Raw genomic sequence first — 8270 nt, 5'->3', positions numbered from 1 at the left:
ACCGTCGAGAATAAAACATAATCTTTGTATCTAAACTTAAGTTGCAAGTAATTTTCCTACTTAAAGAGAACATTGCTTGTTTGTATGATTAATCTTAGTTTTACCATATACTTTGTAAGTAGTTTTTCCCTCTTAATGAGAACCTTGTTTGAATATGCACGATATCTTGAAGTTTTAGGATTTAATGTTATGATATTGCTTGATATAAATGCTTGTTTTGATTATTGAATATATTATGTTGCTGTGAATTTTATATTATGACATGAGGATGCATGATGAGTTGAGTATTTTTAGTTCTTGATATGATGAATCTTGAAATATAGTATGTTGAAGCATGCTAGATTTTGGGTATGGGTTGCAGTATAGCTGTTGCTTGCCATAACAAGACGAGCTATAACGCTTTGACATGTGGTTTATATGTGTATGAATGGATTATGTATTTGTGATATGAGTATTTTTTTTTTTTTTTTTTTTTTAATGTTTGAAGCATTGTTGAAATTTTGTTGAATTGTTTGTGCATATACATTCACTACAAAAAAAATGACTTTTTAGTGATAATTTGTTAGTGACGGGTCAAAATATATCACTAAATGCTCATTTATAGCAACACGTCAAAAAACATGTCGCATAAAATAAATATTAGTGATAGATACTAAATCAACGTCTCTAAAAGTTTTTGTGACAGGATAACCTGCACCACAAAAAACTAATAGTTTTAAGTGACAAATTACTGCACCACTAAAAGTATATATATATATATATATATAAAAGAATGAAACAGGAAAAAATCAAAAGCCCTAATTTTTTCATTTCCCGCCTTTGCAAAACACTTTCCCCACTTTCCTTCCCTCTCTAGATTCCTCCACAATCTTCCTCTCTCTATTTCCCCCTCTCTTCTTCTCAATTCCTCCTTCTCTCCCTCTCTTGCTATCTCATTTTTCAATTCGTAACCACACAATACCCTATATTTTTCTCATGTTTCTCTTCCTTCCTTTTTCCAAATTCTTGTCCTCCATGTTTCTCCACTTTCATTTTTTTTTCTTTTGAACACAATACCTTCTTTCCAGCTGTGTTACCTCTGACGACCACGAGAGAATAACAAAGATGCACATTTCTTTGTTCGGTGACACCCATGACATGAGTTATTTGAAGACCCACATGTTTCTTGTGATAAACGACAAACTTCGTCTGCATTTTTCTCTTATTCGACTTCTCCTTTAGTCCACAGAGGTCAACGATGCTATAACCACGAATAGAGAGGTGACCTTAACCATGAACAACATAACTCTTTTGTTTTTCAGCAATATTTTCCTCTTTCCGTGAGATTCAATTCTAATCCTCTCCATGTTTACTTTAGTTTCACATTACCCACTCCTTAACTATTGGGTTTGATGCGCTAAAGTCTCGTGTCTTATAGTTTGTAAACTGTTTGTATGAACACTTGTATTGTATAATATATGATATTTACTTCACATCTTGATTTTACTCAGTTGTATGTTTTATTTGCTTTACGACAAACCAATAAACATAAAATCCTTGGTTATCTGTATGTAACTTAAGCATGTATGTGGTGATATATAAGTGGATCATGTCTTGAGTGATAACCAAAATGGTCTGTAGTATATGGATATAGGAGGGAAACCTTATCCTGGTAACGCTACGGATGCGGCCCGCTTTGTGGAATGGTCACAAGTGTTGTGACTTGTCACATATGGTCTGGTCCTAATCATCCGTGTAGGGGACATGAGAGTAGTAGCCTCCTATACAAAGAGTTTGTATAAGACCTGACCACGAAGTGTTAACGTCTCGTTATATAATATCGTTCATGACAGAGACTTCACTTTTCTAGGATGATCATAGGTAATATGACCTCAATCCTGAGTGAGTTGGGAACTCCTGCCATTGAGGGTGGTCCTTTGATTTGTATGGGTGCGAGTGGCCAAGTCGCCGATTCAAACCTACCATTTTGGGGATTCGTCTGATTTGGGAGCTGGGAACTCAGCTACACAAGATGGAATTCACTCCTTCCCCGAGGCAAGGGCAAGTAGATTGATAGCTCCCTTAAGAGCTGATTCCAGGACTTGAACGATGTGGCGCCACACACCTTCTCTTAGCCCAAGAGGTGTTCAAACATAGTTGGACTATGTTGTATTGTTCATTAGAGGAATCAGTGATACTTAAAGAGTGAGATGTAACTATAGGGGAAAAAGGGTAAATTGGCCCAGCTGTACTTATGAGCATCTGTGAAGGATCATCGTTCTCATGATTGGTTATATCTGATGGACACAGAAATATATCTATGGTAAGAAGAGTTCAGCCGTTGGTCTTTAGTGGAATGTCTGGCAGTTAATGGATGGTGGATCTCATGCCTAAAGAGTTTAGTCAACTATTCATGGACCATTGGAGCTTCGAGCCACAGGTCCATCAGGTGTTAGATCTACACCAGCACGCAGCGGAAGAAATCAGAATCTATTCTTGTCTATGCGATGATGAATGATGCACACATAAAACAAGGTGACCGCATACTATCATATCCTATTTCTTGGGTGCATGCGATGTGTTAATAGCAATAAAACTGATGTCTATGTTTCTATTTCCTGCTTATGCAGTTTTAATCTGACTTTCTCAAGCCTAGATTCTAATCTGACTCTCTCAAGTATCTCTAAAGGGTGAATGACGCATACATAAGACAAGATGATCGCATAAAATGTAAATTTTAAGTCATGCTAGCTAAGTACTTCTCAACCCATTCAGAAATTTAGCTCCTCATGTGAAATATGGAAAGATTGAACATAGTTTGAAATGAGATTTCCATTTTCTATAATAAAGTACTGAATACAAAATAACAAATGGAATTGAGAGATAGAAGCCCGGTAAGCAATGTCTTGCTTTCTTGGCCTTTTACACTGTTCTTTTTCACTCCAACTCTGTTCCAAATGAATAATCTTGCTTTCACAAGTGTTGGCCCTCTCTCCTTTGAACGCTTTCCGACAGTCTCTCGATCTGTCGGGAATGATCTCTCGGCTTCGTCGTCTCCTTGCTCATCTCCGTCCTCTAAGTATAAGTATGAGTATGTACGTGAACAGACTAACGACTCTTTAACTTGTATATATGATATATCTGATATTTTATTACAACGGTGGCCTTCGATATTTATAGAGCTCAAGGTGAAGCAACCTTTCTCTCTAATGATTGCAATGATGGGCAATCATTAAATCTCCTGCTCTGATGCACTGATTAATGGTCACCTAAAGTTAAGTGTACTTGCTACAGTGTGGCTTTAATGGATTGTCAACTAAATTTGAATTCGATTGTTATCAACTTTCCATCCCATCATGATTTATTATGTTGTCACCTTGATGCACAGTCTTTATGTGGCCACCTTTTTGAGCAACTTCTCACAATCGTATACGATCACATGACTTTGCGATCGCATTCTTCAAGCGCACTGACGCCTAGTTCTTTTGGATCGTATTTTTCCTTGCGCCAACGCATTTTTCCTGCACAAAATAGGTAAATTAACTGTTTTTATGGGATGGGCGCATGCAATCACAATTTCTTCAGTTTAGCGCTTTTGGACATGATATTGTTTATTTTTACCGTTGCATTCTCTCATTGTTTTACTTATTTGAGTTGTAATAACATGTATTTCTACCCGTTATCACCTTAAGGTAGATCCTTGTGATCACAGATGAGAGTATGAAAAGACATTCTTTGAAAGTCTTCATTCCTTTACCCATTACGAGTGATGACCGGAGCTTTGCCGGAGATAGATCTCGAGAGAGACTACCCCACCGCCCATCCATGGTACCACCGGTAGCCTTGACATACATCTGATGGAAGCAAGACATTGCCTACATCTAGTCCTCCATCTCTCTTCTTATCTTATATTGTATTACATTTTGGCTTAAGACATTAATATATTTTGTAATCAATGCATCTCTTTATTTCCTTCGACTCCATCTTCATTAACTTCTCCTTTATCATCCCTTACTTTGATTGCAATGAACTAAGTAAGATTGCAAGAGTATCGTATACTTAATCATGCAGCATAGACATATGAAGCATGTAGCAAACTACCGAGAGGTGTGCATTGTGCGAGTATAGTGAGTAAATTCTCTTTGCTTAGTGCGAGGCTAAAACAACGCTTGTCTATGAGCTGATCAGCGACGACTAACCGCCCGAGAGGGGTAAGTAGTAGTGGAATGCATTAAGCAAAGTAAATAGTGTTCCTAGAGATAGGAATAATCTTTGTCAACCATGCTTTATGTGATCATCTTGTCTTATGAGTGCATCATTCATCATTTGGACATACTTGGGAGAGTAGCCTAAAGACCAAATCTAGGCTTGGGAGAGTCAGATTGGATTGCATAAGTAAGAGTAGAAACTTAGACATAAGTTCTATCTGCTATTTACACATCGCATGCGCCCTAGAAATAGGATATGATGGTATGCAGTCACCTTGTCTTAAGTGTGTTAGATCGCATAAGCAAGAATAGAGACTTAGACATAAGTTCAATCGACATTTTCGTATATGCATCGCATGCGTATATTTGTGTATAGCATGATTGCATAACTTGTGCTGGCTGGGGTTACCCTTGTAATCAAGCTTAATGATGCGGTGAATTTATCTTCTCCACCATTTTATCTATTTTTCCATGCATCTTATTATGCGTTAACAGTTGTCGCATCTTTACCAACCCTCATAGTCATACTTCTATTGCTTAATCTGTTTAGTTAGGAGTAGAAGTAGCGTATAGTCCTTTAACTTCATTATTCTTTTATTCATCGCCGCAGAAACAATACTTCGCAACGTTTAGTTACAAGTCCGTAAATTCAACCTCGGATCACCCCGAGAAACTTGCGTTTTCATTATACTTGGTGAGAGAGCAAGAAAACTTGTGGCAAGAACGCATGGTCATCGCATATATTCTTAACGTGTTTTTCAGCCCAACACATGACCATCGACGCATGGAGATCAATGAATATCATAAGATGCACGCATATTTATTCTCCATTTTCCACGCATCAGTTATCACTTACGGCATGATCCACTAGTATATCACATATACATGCGTAAGTTCATATAAGTTAACCAAGGAGCTTTGCTTATTGGATATGATAAATGCAACAATTAAAAACACCTATTTTATTCATTAAACAATGTGTATCTTTGCAAAACAACGAGACTCTGGAAGAATTAGGACACCAATCCCAACAATCTCCCACTTGTCCTAATGACTCGGGAGACTAATGTACAATACAATATAAATGTATAATATATAATAAGCTAGGGCATACCACAGTATCATATTCCACTTGCCCTAGATAAGATGCCGCATGTCCCGCAGACCCAAACTCTTCAGGTGACCCTCGAACACTTTAGTCGTGAGGGCCTTTGTAAAGGGATCAACAATATTTTGCTCTAATGCGATCTTTGTGACTATCACATCAATGCAATGCATAATCTCACTGATCAGATGATATATCCGTTTGATGTGTTTACCCCGACGATGATTCCGAGGCTCCTTCGAATTTGCCATAACCCCGCTGTTATCACAATATAGTGTGATAGGAAAATCCATATTTGGAACAACTTCCAAATCTGAAAGGAACTTCCTCAACCAAATAGCCTCTTTAGATGCTTCACCAGCCGCTACGTATTCGGCTTCCATAGTGGAGTCCACGATGCATCCTAGACTACAGCCCGTCCATTCAGAGTAAACATTGACCCCGATGTCAATTTGCGAGAATCTCTATCGGTCTGAAAGTTAAAGTCCATGTATCCTGTAAGAATTAGATCCTTATCTCCATACACAAGCATGTAGTCCCTCGTTCTTCGAAGATACTTGAGGATCGTCTTGACTGTCGTCCAGTGATCAAGTCCTGGATTGGACTGGTACCGACTGACATCCCTACTGCATACTAAATGTCGGATCTGGTACACAACATTGCATACATCAAGCTTCCTACAGCAGAAGCATAAGGAATCCATCTCATTTCCTCAACCTCTTGAGTTGTCTTAGGACATTGATCCTTAGACAGAACGATTCCATGCCTGAAGGGTAACAAACCCCTCTTGGAATCCTGCATCATGTACTGATCAATATTTGATCAATGTACGATGCCTGAGACAGGGCTACTCATTTTTTCTTGCAATCTCGAATAATATAGATCCCTAGAACATACTGTGCCTCACCCAAATCTTTCATTTGAAACTAGGCAGCTAGACACTTCTTAATGTCAGTCAGATACCCTACATCATTCCCAATGAGTAGGATATCGTCCACATACAGTACCAGGAAAGCTACTGAGCTGTTGATGATCTTCTTGTAAACACAAGGCTCATCAACGTTCTGATCAAAGCCAAACGACTTGATAGCAGTATCAAATCTGATGTTCCAAGATCTAGATGCTTGTTTCAGCCCATAAATGGACCTATTAAGCTTGCAAACTCTTTACTCTTGATCTGGAACTATGAACCCCTCTAGTTGAGTCATGTAGATGGTCTCCTCAAGATTAACATTAAGAAAGGCAGTCTTGACGTCCATTTTCCATATTTCATAATCATAAAATGTGGCTATGGACAAGAGAATCCTGATAGACTTCAATATAACAACAAGTGAGAAAGTTTCCTCATAGTCAACTCCTTCAACCTGGGTATAACCCTTTTCCATGAGTCTAGCCTTAAAGGTTTGCACCTTTCCATCTACACCTCTCTTTCACTTATAGATTCACTTACACCTAATAGGTCTTACCCCATCAGGTGGATCAACAAGCTCCCAGACATTATTGAAGTGCATAGATTCCATTTATGGCTTTAACCCATTCATCTTTGTCAACATCCTCCATTGCTTTTTTAAAAGACAACGGATCCTCGACCCCATCATTCATAATGACATTTAGAACTTCAGTCAAACCTCATGTAGTGATCTGGCGGGTTCATAACCCTCTCACTATGTCGAGACAGTCTCAACTCTTGAGCTGGTTGACTAGACATTCCGACCTCAACAACTCTTGTTGATCTATCGGCCTGTTTAACAACTCTTGTTGAACCCTCAGCAGTCTCAATCTCACTTGAGATCTCACGTAAAACAAGCGTACTTCGTGGCTTATGATCCCTCATATGGTCTTCTTCCAAGAAGATAGCATTTGTGGAAACAAACACTTTGTTCTCACTCGGATCATAGTAGTATCCACCTCTCGTTTCCTTGGGGTAGCCCTACAAAAAGGCAAACCTTCGAACGCAGTTCCAACTTCTTTGGGTTAGTCGTTAGCACATGTGCCGGACAACCCCAAATCCTAAAGTGGCATAAACTACCTTTATGACCTCTTCATAACTCAAAAGGTGTTTCAGAAACACTTTTCGAAGGAACGTTGTGCAAGATATAACATGCAGTCTGCACTACATAACCCCAAAACGAATCTGGAAGATGAGCATAACTTATCATAAAAAGTTCTCTTTCTCCTTTTTGATGCACCATTCTACTGAGGTGTACCAGGGGTCGAGAATTGGGACACCATCCCATGTTCTATCATATAGTTATGGAATTGGAGGTCCATATACTCTCTTACACAATCAGATCGTAGTGTTTTTATCTTCTAACCTAACAAGTTTTCAACTTCAGCCTTATACTCCTTTAACTTGTCAAGGGATTCAGACTTACGTTGCATTAGGAAGAGATACCCAAACCTTGAATAATCATCTATGAAAGAGATGAAATATTCATACCCACCCTGAGCTCTTACATTCATCGAACCACTGAGGTCTGAATGTACAAGCTCCAAGGCTTCCTTGGCTCTGTAACCTTTTCCAGTAAAAGGTCGTTTGGTCATCTTTCCTTCGAGGCATGATTCACATACCGGCAATGAGTTTTCTTCTAAACATTTTAGAAGTCCACTTTGCACCAACTTCTCAATCCTATTGAGGTTGATGTGACCTAACCTCATATGCCAAAGATGGGCGTTTTCCTTAGGAGAAACCTTTGGTCTTTTAGTTGTTGTTGTTGCACTGAACATTTCAGTGTTAAATAAGGCTTTTATGACTAACGACCTTAGTACATATAAGTTATTTTCCATTGAACCATAACCAATCTCCATTCCATTCTTGAAAATAAACACTTTATTCTCAGAAAAGAAGACGGTATAACCTTGTTCAATGAGACAAGAAACCGAGATTAAGTTCCTCTTAATATGAGGAACTACAAAAACATTATCCAGTAACATATAACATTCTTTGTCAACAAATAACTTCAGCTTGCTTACAGTAA

This window comes from Benincasa hispida, chromosome 7 (genome assembly GCF_009727055.1).
Source record: "Benincasa hispida cultivar B227 chromosome 7, ASM972705v1, whole genome shotgun sequence".
Taxonomy (NCBI): domain Eukaryota; kingdom Viridiplantae; phylum Streptophyta; class Magnoliopsida; order Cucurbitales; family Cucurbitaceae; genus Benincasa; species Benincasa hispida.
Note: the sequence above shows the minus strand (reverse complement) of the source record.